This window comes from Phoca vitulina, unplaced genomic scaffold (assembly GCF_004348235.1).
Source record: "Phoca vitulina isolate PV1807 unplaced genomic scaffold, GSC_HSeal_1.0 scaffold30, whole genome shotgun sequence".
Taxonomy (NCBI): domain Eukaryota; kingdom Metazoa; phylum Chordata; class Mammalia; order Carnivora; family Phocidae; genus Phoca; species Phoca vitulina.
In genome coordinates, this window is record NW_022589733.1 from 19998105 (window position 1) to 20015263 (window position 17159).

A 17159-nucleotide genomic window follows, 5' to 3' on the forward strand; every position below is an offset into this window, starting at 1 on the left:
TCTATCTATCTATCTATCTATCTATCTATCTATCTATCTATCTATCTATCTATCTTTTTATATAGGGCCCTCAGTTCACAGAGTGGATGTATGTTTAGCTTTGGTAGATAACTGTCCAACAGTTTTCTAGTGGCAAATCCGTATCTGTTGCTGTGTCCTGCTCCTTGTTTGTAATTGCTGTTGCGGTTTTTCTCTTTGAGCCCAGAGTGATTCAGGGCTCAAAGAGATTCAGATTTCTCTTTGAGCCCAGAATGAAAACATTCAGAGGGATGTTTTCTCTGTTTCCCGGTGCTTATGTTGTGCGTGACCGTCCCCGCAGCTTCTGCTGTCCAGCACCAGCCGTAGCACTGTGTGTGTGTGTGTGTGTGTGTGTGTGTGTGGCTGGCTGGGGTAGTGAGGCACATCAGATCCAAATCTGATGGAAAATGTGGGTTGTCGCAGGGCATTGGGCTGTTTTTTCGTAGAAAAGGAAATCTAGGATGACAATGGCATAGATGAGATACATAACATTCCAGCTGGGTTTCGTAAAGCCTTCTGTTTAGAGCAAGGCTGTTTCTGTTGGTTACAGATCTGTTGCATGGAAAAGTGGTTAAGAACACGTAGGTTCCGGAGTCTGACTACCTGGGTTTGAATGCTGATTCCATGAGCTTTGTGATGTCGGACAGTCACTTACTTCTCTGTGCTTCTGTTTCCTTATCTGTAAAACGTTATTTGGAGATGAAATGAGCTAAGCACAGGGCCTGACACACGTGAGTACTATAGACGTAGTAACTGTGGTAGCCGTGGTAGTCATCCTGCCTCCTCTGATTCTTTTCTTCCCAGAGCTGGGGAGGTTCAAATCCTCGAGGTGGTGGCAGAGACCCTGTTTCTTGATGTAGGACCTGCTTGCCTAAATGGAAGGCAGCCCCAAGGTTGTTCCAAGGGAGAGTTCTTTTTTTTTTTTAAGATTTTATTTATGTATTTGTCAGAGAGAGAGCACATGAGCACAAGCAGGGGGAGCGGCAGGCAGAGGGAGAAGGAGAAGCAGGCTTCCCGTGGAGCAGGGAGCCCGATGTGGGACTCGATCCCAGGACCCTGGGATCATGAACTGAGCCGAAGGCAGACGCTTAACCGACTGAGCCACCCAGGCGCCCCTCAAGGGAGAGTTCTAAGGCTGGACAAATGCAAAAGCTCTGGGGGTATGGAGTGGAGAGGCTCTCATTAACATGAGATATTTCAGCTCCGGGGTCTTGGCACCTGCATTCCTTGGGGAGCTGCTAGGCTGGGAGTGTGTCCAGAGTGGTGTGTTAAGTATGAATACGGTTACGTAGGATAGTAGGTCACAGCAAGTTAGGCGACTCCTCTCACTGTGGCCTGGTCTTCCCGAAACAGCTTTGCCTGGGAAAAGGCCTGTCCTGCTTGGTGTTTCTCTGCGCCACGCGACTCAATTCCTTCCTTCATTCGCTGCCTTGTTGTCCCCTGGGTGGACTTGAAAGTTGACTGGGAAACTCAGCTGGTGTGTTATGCCTGGTGGAGGGCTTTGCTCGAGTCCTGCAGTTGCGTAAGGGTCAGCCTTGGCCGACTTTCTGCAAGGACATTGACCTGGCTGTGGCTGCAAGAAGTACTTGACTCAAAGGACTGGTTTGGCTCTTAAGGTTGGCTCTACTCATCTCTGTGTGGAAGCCAGATGTTGGGATTGAATATTAATTTTTTTTTTTTAAGATGTTATTTATTTGACAGAGAGATAAATGAGAGCTGGAACACAAGCAGGGGGAGTGGGAGAGGGAGAAGCAGGCTTCCTGCGGAGCAGGGAGCCCGATGAGGGGCTCGATCCGAGGACCCTGGGATCATGACCTGAGCTGAAGGCAGACGTTTAACGACTGAGCCACCCAGGTGCCCCTCGAATATTGATTTTTAAAAACCTTTTTATTAGGGGCATTTGCAAGCTTCGGTAGTTATTAGCATATGTTTCATCAGTATCCGCCCACTGGATGATCTTGATTTCTTTCTAAATTGGTAGCAGGTAGGATGTAAGACTCGATTGATTTTCTCTTGTAGTTCCCCTCTCCTGCAGCTGGCCTCATTAACCCTGCAGATCTTGGCACTACCAGATTGTCCTCCTTGCAAGGGGGGAGTTGTAGCTTGAAGTAGATTTTTTAAAAAAAACCTTCCCTATTTTAAAATAATTTCAAATTGAGAAACAAGTTAAAAGAGTGTGACAAGGAATTCCCCTATGCCCTGCACCCAGCTGTTAATATTTTGATACATTTGCTTTAACATTGTCTTTGTCTATACATACATCTATAATCGTTTTCTGAATCACTTTAAATTACCAACCTTGTACTTTTTTTTGAATGCTCAATACATGTTATTTATTATTATTATGCCACTATGTTTTATTGCTAGTATTATATTCCATGTATATATCATTCTTTTAAAAAATTTTATTTATTTAAATTCAATTAATTAACATATAGTATATTATTAGTTTCAGAAGTAGGATTCAGTGATGCATCAGTTGCATATAACAACCAGTGCTCATTATACCACGTCCTTATTATTTTTTTTTAAGATTTTATTTATTTGAGAGAGAGATAGCAAGAGAGAGAGCACATGTCCTTCTTAATGCCCGTCACCCAGTTACCCCATCCCCCATCAACCTCGTCTCCAGCAACCTCAGTTTGTTTCTTATAGTTAAGAGTCTCTTAAGGTTTGTCTCCCTCTCTGATTTCATCTTATTTTATTTTTCCCTCCCTTCCCCTATGATCCTGTTTTGTTTCTTAAATTCCACATATGAGTGAAATCATTTGATAATTGTCTTTCTCTGATTGACTTATTTCGCTTAGCATCATACCTTCTAGGTCCATCCATGTTGTTGCAAATGGTAAGATTTCATTTTTTTTATGGCTGAGTAATATTCCATCATATGTATATACCATATCTTCTTCATCCATTCATCTGTCGATGGACATCTGGGCTCTATCCATAGTTTGACTATTGTGGACATTGCTGCTATAACATTGGGGGAACCTTGTACTTCTTTGTCCCTAAGTACTTAAGTGTCTGTTTTTTAAGAAGAAGGATGTTTTCTTACCTAACCACTGTACAATTAAATCAAGAAACTGGGCGCCTGGGTGGCTCACTTGTTAGACCTCTGCCTTCAGTTCAGGTCGTAATCCTGGGGTCCTGGGTTTGAGCCCTGCATCAGGCTCCCTGCTCGGTGGGGAGTCTGCTTCTCCCTCTCACACTCACCTTGCTTGTGTTCCCTTTCTCTCTGTCAAATAAATAAATAAAATCTTTAAAAAAAAAATCAAGAAACCTAACATTTTTGCAATATTGTTACTTAATTCATGTTTTCTAATTGTGGCAAAAATGCACTTAAAGTGATTTTTCCCCATGATCCAGGATCCTGTGCAAAATTATGCATTGCATCTGGTTGTCATGTCTCCTTAAATCTGAGATTAGTTCTTCAGCCTGTTTTTGTCTTTCATGACACTATCATTGTTGAGGAGTTCAGGCCAGTCTTTTCGTAGAATCCTCTCAGTTTGGCTCTGTCTGGGTTTTCCTCAGAGTTAGATTCAGGGTATGTGTTTTTGGCAGGAACAATCAGGAAATGATATTGTGTCCTTCTAAGTGCAAAATATCAGGAGGCACATGACTCAGCGTGTTTCATTGTTAACGATGTTAACTTTGATCATTTGGTTAAAGTGGTATCTGCCAGGTTCTCCACGGTAAAATGACTATTTTCTTTTTATAACTAAAAAGTAATTTATGGGGAGGCATAATACTTTGTGATTATGTAAATATCTGTCCCTTGTCACACCTTCACCTACTTGTTTTTGCATTCATTAATGATTTTTTTTTCTGAATCAGTTTACTGTGTGGGTTGCAAATTTTTGCCCCAGTTTTATTATTCCTTGTACACTTATTAGTTGGTCTACTCTTTTTTTTTTTTTTTTAAAGATTTTATTTATTTATTTATTTGAGAGAGCGAGAATGAGAGAGAGAGAGAGAGCACACGAGAGGGGGGAGGGTCAGAGGGACAGGGAGCCCGATGTGGGACTCGATCCCGGGACTCCAGGATCATGACCTGAGCCAAAGGCAGTCGCCTAACCAACTGAGCCACCCAGGCGCCCCTAGTTGGTCTACTCTTGCAAGGAAGAGTATTTCCTTTTCTTTTAGGCATGTAGGTATGTATTATCAGTCTCAACTCATGGATTCTTATTTTATTTAGTGGTTTATAGTTTATTTCTGCCATTATTTTGATGCTCACATTATCCCTGGTTTGGCCAGTGGGTGTCTCTTCAAACTTGCTCCTGTATCCTTGTGATATGTCCTCCATCATATATTATTTTCCAAATATGTTCCAATATAGATAGAATTTACTATATGATAAAGGGGGCATTGAGAATCAAAAAAGGTGAACAGATGGCATTAGGACCATCAGCTAACCAAGTGGCTTTCCAAGTGTGGTCTCCAGGCTAGCAACATGGGCATCACTTGGAAACATGTTAGAAATGTAAATTCTGGGGTGCCTCGGTGGCTCAGTCGGTTAAATGTCTGCCTTCAGCTCAGGTCATGATCCTGGGCCCTGGATTGAGCCCTGTGACAGGCTCCTTGCTCAGTAGGGACCCTGGTTCTCCCTCTCCCTCTGCTTCTCCCCCTGGCTCATGCACTCTCTCTCTCAAATAAATAAATAAAATCTTAAAAAAAAAAAAAAAAAGATGTAAATTCTGAGGCCCTATCCCAAACCTGCAGAATCAGAAACTCTGGGGGTGGGGTCCGGCAATCTGTTTTAACAGATTTTCCAGGGAATTCTGATGTGTGCTCAAGTCTGAGAACCACAAAGCTAACTGCTTGGGAAAAAAATAAAGCTAGATACCTTCCTTAAAATGATACTTGTAATAGTTTTCTTTCTTTCTTTTTTTTTTTTTTTTAAGATTTTTATTTTTAAGTAATCTCTACACCCAGCGTGTGGCTTGAATTTACAATCCCGAGATCAAGAGTCATATGCTCTACCAACTGAGCCAGCCAGGTGCCCCGTGACAGTTTTCTTTAATTAGTTTTTAAAATATGTAACCCTTTAATCAATCGAGAGTTTATTTTGATTTATGATATGGGGTAGGGATCCAGTTGTATTTTTTCCTAATGGGTTTTACAGTCTCACTGTTTTCTTTGGAGGGAGTGTGAGCATCAGGTTGGACATATCTCTTCTCAGACTGCTCTTCTTCAAAACTTTCTTGGCTCTTGAGCATTCATTTTTTTCTGACGGGCTTTGTCCATCCAGCTATCTAGCTAGCTCTCTCTGCACATGTATATAAACAGATGTGTAAATATCTGTTTCTTTGTCTATGTATAAAACACCAGGAGTTCATATGAAACCTCCATTTCTAGTTCAGTCCCACAGGGTTCTTCCTAATTTTCTTCCTTCCCATAGGAGAGCCCTGGCTCTCAGCATCATCCATATATTTACTCATTACCTCTATTCTAGAATGCACACAAGGTGTTTTGAGAATTGCTGTATCCATACCACTGTGAAAAGTGAAGTAGGCTTTGAAAAGCCCCTTGCTTATGCTCTCCATTTCCTATGCATCTCTCTTTTCTTTGCCCATGTGTGTCTAAAAAAAAAAAGAAAGCAAACAGCTCCCTATTTATTTAAAATCTTACAAGCAGAAGGTTGTTTCGGCACTTTATATTTTGAGAACAGATAGGCCAGTCATAAGGGGTGCACCACCTCTCTCACTCTTCCGTAAGGATGGAGCGTTCTGGTGGGTGGGCTGTGCATCTCAAGGAGGCACGCCTGACAGACAGTGCACGCATTTATTTTAAAGTAAACACAGCGCTGTTTTTCCAGTTTTTCAACTGAAAGATAAATAAAATTACTAATCCTTGGAACTTGAATCAGAGATTCAAGAGAGAAAATGAAAAAAAAATTTGCTCTACAGTTAAAAACAATTTTATATTTATTTTTTAAATTAATTTTTTTTTTGTTCCCTGGTTTTATTCAAGAACTCATACAAAATATTCCAGATAAATGAATTTTAATCCTCATCCTCCCCTTTTTCCTCCTCTTCCTCGTCCTGGTTTATCTGGAAATAACACAATTTAGAACTCTTTGCTGTTAGCAGCTACGCACAACCAATCACGTAGATTATTCTTTTTCAAATATTTTTTGGTGAGATATTTCAGATACCTTTTGGAAAACGCACCGTAGAAGTTACAATAATCTTGATCTTGCTCCTTTCAGTGGTACGACCCCACCACTGAGAATCTCAGCTTTGCTGTTCACTTTGATTCTCTCTTCTGAAGAAACTGCTCAGAATTGGCGGTATCCATGATTCCATCTTCTGTGTATGTATGTGTATGTATGTACACAGTACACCCAGCATGGGCCACATACAACCCCGAGATCAAGAGTTGCTCACCCTTCCGACTGAGCCAGCCAGGCGCCCCCATGATTCCATCTTCTATAGGGTGGGTGCCGTCAAGGGTAAACTAAAAAATTTATTTTTTTGTCTCCCCCCCCCCCCAAGCTTTATCACAGGGGCCATGGCAGCACCAGAAGCAGAAAGGCAAAAACAATTTTACATTTAAATTTATAAAGTTGTTCACTACTCTTAAACTTGAGGAAGAAGTGACAAGGGACAAAAGTGAAAGGCAGTATGTGACAGTCCTCTGAGCTGATCGGGAGATCTTACTTAGGACATAGCTACGAACTCCAGTGTCTTGAACAATCCAATGGTAGAAATGGCCAAAGGAGTCCTGCACAGCCAAATTTTTTTTTTTTAAGATTTTATTTATTTATTTGACAGAGAGAGACACAGCGAGAGAGGGAACACAAGCAGGGGGAGTGGGAGAGGGAGAAGCAGGCTTCCCGCGGAGCAAGGAGCCCGATGCGGGGCTCGATCCTAGGACCCTGGGATCATGACCTGAGCCGAAGGCAGACGCTTAACCGACTGAGCCACCCAGCCGCCCCTCTGCATAGCCAATTATTTTTAAACCTGGTAAACAAATGAGACCTAGTTTTTTCAGTTTTGCGGAATGCTTACAGAAAATTTCTGAGAGGGGCGCCTGGGTGGCTTAGTCATTAAGCGTCTGCCTTTGGCTCAGGTCATGATCCCAGGGTCCTGGGATCGAGCCCCGCATTGGGCTCCCTGCTCCGCGGGAAGCCTGCTTCTCTCTCTCCCACTCCCCCTGCTTGTGTTCCCCCTCTCTCTGTCTCTCTCTCTGTCAAATAAACAAATAAAATCTTTAAAAAAAAATTTCTGAGAAATTTTGTCTTGTTCCCCAAATTGAAAATATTATTTTTTCTGATTATAAAAATAACACATGCCTCTAAAACTGAAAATGTTATTTATTTATTTTTTTATTTGTCAGAGAGAGAGAGAGCACAAGCAGGAGTAGTGGCAGGCAGAGGGAGAGGGAGAAGCAGGCTCCCTGCTGAGCGGGGAGCCCGATGCGGGACTTGATCCCGGGACCGTGGGATCATGACCTGAGCCGAAGGCAGCTGCCCAACCAACTGAGCCACCCAGGCGTCCCCAAACTGAAAATATTATTATTGTTTTTCTTCTTAACGATTTTCATGCTTATTGGAAAAAAAAGACAAAAACCATTCTTTTTTTTTTTTTAAGATTTTATTTATTTGTGAGAGAGAGAGCATGAACCAGGTGGGGAGTGGGAGTGGGAGAGGGAGAAGAAGGCCCCCTACTGAGCAGGGAGCCCGATGCGGGGCTTGATCCCAGGACCCTGGGATCATGACCTGAGCCAAAGGCAGATGCCCAGCTGACTGAGCCACCCAGGGGCCCTGACAAAAACCATTCTGAATTGCTTTAGTGCGTATCAGGCATTGTTTTGAGTTCTTAAAATACAAATATTAAAACGTTTTTGGTCCTCCTGTGTCCCTGTGAGACAGATTGTGTTGCCATCCCCTTAGATGAGGAAATAGGTAGATGTTATTATGTAACTTTTCCAAGGCCACACAAGTAAGTGGTGGCAGAACCGGGATTTAATCCAGGCCTTTTGGCCCCACAGCCTCTCTTCATCTGCTGCCTTCCAATGAGGGACAATGTTAAAATCACTTAAAATTTTATTGTTCAGAGTAACCCCATAAAACCTTTGTTATATATCCACTAAGCTTTTTGGGGTGGTATGTAAATCATATATGTTTGTATGTGTAACTTTTTTTTCCAAAATGGGAACTCACTATGCAGATTGCTTTGTAACTTTTTTTTTTTTTTTTATAAAGGTTTTATTTATTTATTTGACAGAGAGAGACACAGCGAGAGAGGGACCACAAGCAGGGGGAGTGGGACAGGGAGAAGCAGGCTTCCTGCAGAGCAGGGAGCCCGATGCGGGGCTCGATCCCAGGACCCTGGGATCATGACCTGAGCCGAAGGCAGATGCTTAACGACTGAGCCACCCAGGCGCCCCGCTTTGTAACTTTTTTCACCCAGTTTTGTTTTCTTTTTTTACCTCAGTGAAACTAGACCATTTTTGATGGCTGCCGTAGCAGGTCTTTTGGAATGAATGCACCATAATTTAACCAATCTCCTATTGTTGGCCATTTCTACTCTTTCACTGTTATAAGGAAGACTTTTTGGTCAATTCTTATAGAGAGAGCTCTGTGCTGCATTTTTTTCTTAAGGTAGTAAATTCCTAGGCATGCAACTTATGGGTCAAAGGGCAGGCGAGTTTCAAGGTTTTTGATGCCTGTGGCCTGGGTCTGCTGCAAAGCCTGGGCCAGTTCGCGTGCTGACCACTCACTGCTCACCTGTTCACCCTTCTGTACTTGTTCTTCTTGTCCGTGGTGCTGGGGGTTGTCAACCTTCTAACCTGTTAAGTGAAAAGCAATTACTCTTATTTTATTTTGCATCTCTTCTTTTGTCCTCTCTCCTTTTCTTGGGAAACTTCCAGGGAAGCTTCTGTCCTCCTTACCCCATGTCACGTGCCTCAGTCACCTCCCTGTTGCGAAATCTAGTGGTCAGTTCTCATCCTCAGCTCGCTTGCCTGACTGATGGGATACGATGAGTCGATCCCTCCTCTCGACCTTCTGTTTCCACTTGGTTTTCCGGACACCACACCCGACTGGTTTTCTGTCTTTCTGGCCACTCCTGTCGTTTTTGTTGGTTTACTCCTCGCCAGTCTGGAAACATTGGAATACCCCAGGTTGGCTTAGTCCTGCATCCACTTGTTCATTTCCACCCCTGCCTTTCAAGATCTCATCTAGCCTCATGGCTTTCATTTTGGTCTGGACACGTGTGACTTGCAGCCTGGGCCTCAGCCATGGTAACGAAAGACTGTGTGTTTCTGGATATCTAATTCACATCTTCACATTAACATGTTAAAAGTCAAGCTACCTGCTTTCCCATAGCTTCCTCCATCTCAGGCAGTGGTGATTCAGTCTTGCTCAGGCTTAGCACCGTGGTGTCTTTCTTGATGCCACTCTCTCTTTCCGTTACGACCCACATCCAGTCAGCATGTCCTGCCTGCATTACCCTTGAGATATGTTTGAGGCGCTGACCATTTCTCACCATGACTGCTGCCATCACCATGTCCAGATCCCTCTTTTCAGCTGTTAGGAGGCCTTTGCCTGTCTCCCTGCATCAGCCTCTGTCTCCCTACAGTGCACTCTTGAACCCAGCAGCCAAAATAACCCAAACTGTGAGCTGAATCATATCACTCCCACAGTGGTTGCTCATTGCACTAAGAGTAAAAACTAAAATCCTCCCCTAATGGCCTAAAAGACCTTCCCTGATCTTCATGTCACTCCTCTTTTATCTCAGCCATTCTCCCCCTCTGCCCCCCTGTAGTCCCCAAGCCCCTTTGCTCTTCTTCTAACCCACTGCTGTTCTTGCCTCAGGACCTTGGTGCTGGCCTTACCATCTTCCTGAAATATTCTTCCTCATGTGTCCTCATGGCTTTGTTCCCTCACCCCCTTCCCGTCTACTCAAATATCACCCCAGTGAGGCTTTCTTTGACCATTCTTTCTATTTCAGAAGTGTACAATTCAGTGATTTTTAAATCATTTATTTTATTTTATATTTTAAAATTTATTTATGCGAGAGAGAGAGAGTGCGCGAGCATGGGGAGGGGCAGAGGGAGAGGGAGAAGCAGACTCCCCGCTGAGCAGGGAGCCCAATGTGGGACTCGATCTCGGGACCCCGGGATCATGACCGGAGCCTAAGGCAGAAGCTTAACTGACTGAACCACCCAGGTGCTCCAATTCAGTGATTTTTAAAAATTTTACCAAGTTGTGCAACGTTGCCATGAACTTTTCCATCACCCCAGTAAGATCTCCTCTGCCCACTTACCATTAATTTCTGTTTCCACCCCCAGCTCTGGCAACCACAGATCTACCTTCTGTGTCTGTAGATTTGCCTTTTCTGGACATTTTGTACAAATGGAATCATGTAATATGTGGCCTTGACCAAATGGTCTTAATTGCAAGTCCTCCCTACCCAACATTCCCTGTTCCTTTCTCTGCTTTATTTTCTTTTTAGCACTATCCCCATATAATATGATATATTTGGTTTATCTCACTCCTTGCCCTCTACAACTGGAATGTAAGCTTCACAGGGCAGGCGTTGTTTTTTGTTCACTCTTGGGCATCCCTTCACCCCTGTGCCTAGAACACAAGACGCTAATACGTATATACAAAATATAAATAATATATTATATAAAGTGAATTAGAGTAGTGAGGATGAACATCTTTTGTTGTGACTCAGGTTTTTGTGGCCAGTGTCACGGCTCACCTCTGACGCAGAGGCGGGGCCAGGGTAGTACCCGGTGCCTGCTCTGGGGAGGCGTCAAGCTGAATCCGTCGCTGGCCTCCCAAAGCAAGCCTTTGTTTCATTTTGCCCCAGTCTGGTTGCAGTTACATCAGTGACTACTGTTTTCTTGATTGGCACCAGATGCCAGGCATTGGGATTTAAAACCGTCTTTAATAGTCTCTGAAAAGCTCTCTGTGTGTTGCTTTCCATCATCTGCACCTCAGGCAGATATGGCCAAGCCAGAACCTCAAGGAATTCCCGAAGAAGCCAAGAGCACCCCCCTCCCCCATCCCCACGTCCCCAGCTTCTCACAGTTACAGCTGGGCCCAGTTCGTGGCTTTGGTGTCAGCGGAGAGCTGTTTGAAAGAAAAGGTCCTTTTAGCCAGAAGTCTCAAAAGTAAACACACAGGCCCCTGCAATGAATGTTAAAACAGACCTGCTCTCTGTGTCACCAGCAGAGAGGTTGCCTTGTGAAACCTCACTTGAAGAAAGAAGAAAAGCTTTCTGTCGGGAATCTCTTCCCCCGTACGTGGCTGCCTCGGCATAGCCTGGGGTTTACTGCTGCCTCTCGAGGGTTCTGTAAGCTTATCGGTTTTGGAAGCCGGTCACCCTCCTGGGAGCACGTATTGAGCAAAGAGTGATTCTACCCCTCGAAGCACGAATGCCAGCCGAAGCTATTCCCATTCTCTTCTTCTAGAGGTCTATTGTGACCTTTTGCATTTTCACCCGTCGTAGGCGGTCAAGGCATTTTTCCCTCCATCTTGTTTTTCTCCTTTTTAGATGTCAGGATTTCTCAGTGTTGGAGCAGAGTTTTTGTATGAGAGGAAATCTGCACTCTAGGACATTTTCTTAGGATTGTGAGTCCTGCCTGGAGTCGGGGGTGGGTAAGAAGTTTACTTAACAGCATTCACGTGGTAAATTTTTACCTTCAACTCTGGGTAAGATGCTAAAGAGTTGGAATGAACAAGGCGCTGTCCTGGAATTTAGGATCTAGAGAGGAAAATGGGCAGACGTTAAGCCGGTCAGTGAAAGACACTAGGCCAGTGGTGATAGATGTGATGGAGGGAAGTACAAGATGCTCTGGGACTGTTGCACTGAGGACTTCACCTATTCTGAGGTTGGGGGTGTCAAGGAAGGCTTCTCTGGGGAAGTGACACCAGGAGGCCAGAGGATGCAAACGGATGCCTAGGGCAACAGGAGAAAAGCGTTCCAGGCTGAGGGAGCACGTGGGAAGCTTTGAGGCAGGAATGGGCTTGGTGTAGTCATGTCACACAGAGATGGCCCTTGGGGCCAGCCAGGCCTCGTGAGTGAGAACTGCTTCAGATTATGACCAAAAAATGGCAGGGAGGAGGCAGTGAAGCAGCACTGGCCAATAGAAATATAATGTGAGCCACGTATGTAATTTAAAATTTTCTAGTAGCCACATCAAAAAAAAGTAAAAGCAAACAGGTGGAATCAATTTTAATAATATATTTTATTTAGTCTAATATAACCCAAATACTATCATTTTAATATATAACCAGTATAAAGAAAGCTATTACTGAGGTATTTTTGCATTCTTTTTTTGTGTGTGTGTCATGCGTTTGAAATCTGGTGTGTCATTTTATACTCCCAGCACATCTCAGTCTGGACCGGCCGCATTTCTAGAGCTCTGCGGCCATGTGTGGCTTGGGGCTCCCACACTGGACAGTGCAGGCCTGGAGGTTGTTACTCAAGGAAGACTTGGGAAACTTTTCTGCTAAATTAGGTTGTTAGTATAGGACTGTACTGTCCGGAAACTTCTCTCATTCCTCTTAAGCCTGCCCCACAGAGGCGTAGTGCCACGTCCTAGAGGACCCTCACTGTTTCTAATTAGCCTCGTAGCATTCAGCTTCTAAACTGACAGCTATTATAGGCCTGAAATGAGAGCCCAGAATCAGTGATAGGAAAATGAGACTGTTGCCTGGGTATGAGCGGTTTCCTTCCCCTTGCCAAAAAAAACCCAAAACCCCAAAACCAAAAAACAAAAAAACAAAACCACCCCAAAAAACAAAAAACAAAACAAAACCAAACCCCCTGAAACATTTCCTCTAATGTGCAGGCCTCTACCTTGCGCCAGTTACTTGAGAGCGGCTCCCGCCCAGTTGTCCATTCCAGTCTCCCAGGTTCTCCCAGGGGAGGGGCTGCGGCTGCTGGAAGACTGTTAAGATCAAACTTCATTTATCTCATTTGAGTGTACTATTTTCCCTTTTCCTCCAGTCTTCCAGGATGCTCGGAGTATTTTTCTTAGAGTAGGAGACTTCACTCTTGTCAGAGAGTGGTGTATCGGGAGGGAAAGCGATAGGGCATCAGAGCAGGGATGTTTCAATTAGATGGTGGCGGTTAGGGCCACTGTTAGGTACGGAGTGGAGATCTTCACCCCTTGTCAGGCCTGGCCTTGGGGATGCTGTTTATGATGCACAGGACAGCGTGGTACCCATTTCTCAGATTATGATCTCTGTGCCTTCCTTCCCTCCCTCTCTCTTCCTCTGCCCTTCTCTTAATTAATTAGTGTTCACTTATACATACTTTATATACATTCGTTCTTGTGGAGGGGGGGAGTACAGTCAAGACTGAATTCACCTTGAACATACCCCTCCCTCGATCTGAAAAGCCCCCCAAATGGATAGATTGCTTCTGTGTGTATTTTTAAAGATGCGTGGAACACATTAAGTGAAAAATTGAAGGTTGGTTGAAGTCAGTTTTGTATATGTAGTTTATCTATGTGTATTTGTGCTGCTGCTTGCAGGTACAGTGACTTCATACAAAGTTGACAGCCGTGAATTATGTTTGGATTTGGAATGTGTGTATTTATGGGGTAGGTGTCATACTTTGCATTTCTATATTGTTTCAATTTTTTTAAAGATTTATTTATTCATTTGAGAGAGAGAGAGCATGAGTGGGAGGGGCAGAGGGAGAGGGAAAGAGATTCTCAAGGATTCTGCACTGAGCGTAGAGCTCAACGCAGAGCCCGATCTCACAAGCCTGATATCATGACCTGAGCTGAAACCAAGAGTCAGATGCTTAACCGACTCTGCCACCAAGGTGCCCCGTTTTAATTTTTCATAATAAGCATGCTGTTGTTTTATTTTTTAAGTGAATATAATTTATTGTGAAGGCAATATTTTATAGCATAAATTGGGCTTTTTTTTTAAAAAGATTTTATTTATTTATTTGACAGAGACACAGCGAGAGAGGGAACACAAGCATGGGGAGTGGGAGAGGGAGAAGCAGGCTTCCCGCCGAGCAGGGAGCCTGATGCGGGGCTCGATCCCAGGACTCTGGGATCATGACCTGAGCCGAAGGCAGACGCTTAATGACTGAGCCACCCAGGTGCTCCAAATGGGACATTTTAAAAAACTTTTTATTATGGAAAGTATCAAACATAAATAAAAGTAGAGCAGTATAATGAACCATCCCATACTTGTTACCCACTTTTAAGAAGGATCAGCACATGTCAGATTGTCTTTCGCCTCTAGACCCCACTTTTTTTGGGGAGTATTTGGAAGCAAATCAGAGACATCATGTCATTTCATTTGTAAAACACTTCCGTGTACATGTCTGATAGGGAAATTAAGAAAAAAAAATGTGTCCACTATGCAGATAATGGAAATTTAAAAAATATAACCTTTGTTTTGTAATCTTACTCTTCAAACACAACAGTTTATCTCTGGTTCATTTATTTCTTTGTCCTTTTACATATTAATTTTTATAGGATTTTAATAATATGAGTAATATGAATATAACTTCATGTTCTTTTTTTTAATTCGACATACGCAGCGTGAATAATTTTTCATATTCTTGTACACTCTTCGTAATCAATAATCCATCTTTTCATTGTGGCACAGTATTTCACTCGTATGACCTTGTAATTTTTAAAAAGCAATTGTTTACAAAGGAGACTTTTGTGTATGTATGTGAAATGATTACAAGTTTAGTTAACTTTCATTACCTCAAATAGATAAAAAAAGAAAAAGAGAAAAAGTGTTTTTCTCTTTGTGTGAGAACTTTCAGGAATTACTCTCTTAGTAACTTTCAAATAGATCAGTGTTCACTGTGGTCATCATGTTGTACATTATATCCCTAGTCCTTATTTATTTTATAACTGGAAGTTTATAACTGCTGATTTTTAAAAAGCAGAATCTTAACTGTGAAAGTTCTCTTCTAGCTGGGCTCCTACATTTTGTATTTAAAGACCACTGAAAAGGAGGTTTGTTCATTGAAAGCTTTCCCCTGCCGTGTTTATAAACATGGCTTTGATCCTGTGCCACCCGGGAGAGGTGATGTGGTTGCTGAGGTTCCCTGAGGGCACAGAGAATGGATGAGCTGTTAAGGGGGCTCTGGTCTAGGAATCTAGGAGTCACTTTCATGGGTGATGAGGACTTTCCTTCTCATGGGGGATGAGGAGCTCTAATGACAAGGTAGTAGTAACTCACATGGACTGATAGTTTATTCTGAAGACCTGACTTTCCCAAATCTGTATTTATTCCCCCTGAATCACTTAAAAAATTAAAAAATATGCTGCAGCTTGACAGTGAGATTTACCAAGATAGATGAGGCCTTTTGTATCCTGTGTTAAAAGGACCTTCAGTTGGTTCAAGAGAGACTTTGTCTCTAATGTACCTTAGTCAATGGATGACTGTGATGAATAGCGAGTTCTGAAAAGTGTATGCCTGTGTGCTTTTTTTTTTTCTTGTAAGTAAAGAAAAATGTCTATTCCTTCATGGGCTTTGGCTTTTGGCTTGAATCAGGAGAAATAAGGATGATCATGATTGACAAATCTGTCATGTACTGAAATGAGGATGTGCGTTCCTGATCCCTCCTTCCTCTGGTAGGAGAGGAGCTGTTCCTCTCCTCCTGTCTAAGGGTGGACTCTCTATCCATGCTTTGGAGCCCATGTTTCCTGCCTTCTCAGGAATCCTTTCTGATTTTCCTGCTGCCTCTCTAACTGTTCTCTGCTTTGCAAGGTCATCTTCATCTGTTTGTTAGCTGAGCTTCCTACCATTCCATCTTCTTCTGTGATCACATTCTCGTCCATACCTCCTCTTTATGTATAACCACCATGTGCAGGTGACCCATAGACTTGAATCTCCAGCCTAGATCTCTCCTCTGAGCTCCATGCCCACATATTTGACTATTTTCTTGCTTTCTCCTTGTGGATATGTCAGAAACGTCCAAATCTAAGCTCGTTGCCTCTTTCCCAGACTTGACCCTCTTCCGTTGTTCCATATTTCACTATTTGTCCAGTTAAGTTAGAAACCCAGGAGCCATCTTCGGTACCTCTACCCCTCTTGCCTGTTTACTTTGCTCATCTGTTTTTAGGTTTTCTTGGTTTTCACCTTTGCAAGTTTGCCCTCCTCTTTCATCTCTACCTCTACTGTCCTGGTCTTTTCCTTTGTCCTCCTGTCTGCTCTCCCTGTATCTGTCCTTACTTCCCTCCAGTCTTTTCTACATTGGAGACAGAATGATTTTTGAAACCACGAAGCTGATCTTGTCACACCTGGATTAAAAACCCTTAAGTACCATGCTGCTGCTCTTAGGATAGAGAGGAACTTTTCAACATGGTGGGCCCATTAGGCCCTGCAATGTGTAGCCACTGCCTGGGTCTTCTACCCCTTTGGATCACATTGCATTCCAGCCCCACTCATCTCTGTTCAGTTTCTTGAGTGCATTTGTGCCACAAGGCCTTTTCACATGGTATTTCCTCTGCCTGGATTGGTGTTCTTCTGCACTGCACCCCACCCTTCAACTTCAGAGTGCAGTTGAGTTGTCAGTTCCTCAGGAAATTTTCCCTGATGCATTGATGAGGCCAGCTATCCAGTGCTCATGAGACCATAAATGTCTTGCATCAAATCTGTTAATATGGTTGCGGTTTTACATTTCTTTGTGTGATTATTTACTTCTGTTTCTCTCAAGTGACTTGTGAGGTTCCTCAATGCAGAGACTTAGTCTATTTTTTTTTTTTTTTTTTCTTTTTAAGATTTTATTTATTTGACAGAGAGAGACACAGCGAGAGAGGGAACACAAGCAGGGGGAGTGGGAGAGGGAGGAGCAGGCTTCCCGCTGAGCAGGGAGCCCGATGTGGGACTCGATCCCAGGACCCTGGGATCATGACCTGAGCCGAAGGCAGACGCTTAACGACTGAGCCACCCAGGTGCCCCGAGACTTAGTCTATTTTCATTCTTCATTATAACCCAGCCTCTCACCCAGTGTCAGATAGATAGATAATAGATGCCCAGAACATGCTTCTTGAATGAATGAACAAGAAAGAAAGAGAGAAAATAAAAGTTTACAAACTGGCTTTGTAAGATGAAGCTGTTTTCATTTTTAGTGGAGTTAATGCAAGCCCTATAGACCAAAACTTTGATTTAGAGACCATTGAGGGATGCCCAG

The 17159-nt window shown here is 43.3% G+C and overlaps 1 protein-coding gene and 1 pseudogene across 2 annotated transcripts in view; one reads left to right on the forward strand and one right to left on the reverse strand.

Annotated features, from left to right (window-relative positions):
- Nucleotides 1-17159, forward strand: part of WWP2 (WW domain containing E3 ubiquitin protein ligase 2) — a 141097-nt gene that overhangs the window by 35856 nt on the left and 88082 nt on the right. The gene's annotated exons all lie outside the window — the stretch shown is intronic.
- LOC116644453 lies at nucleotides 6021-9530 on the reverse strand (annotated as a pseudogene).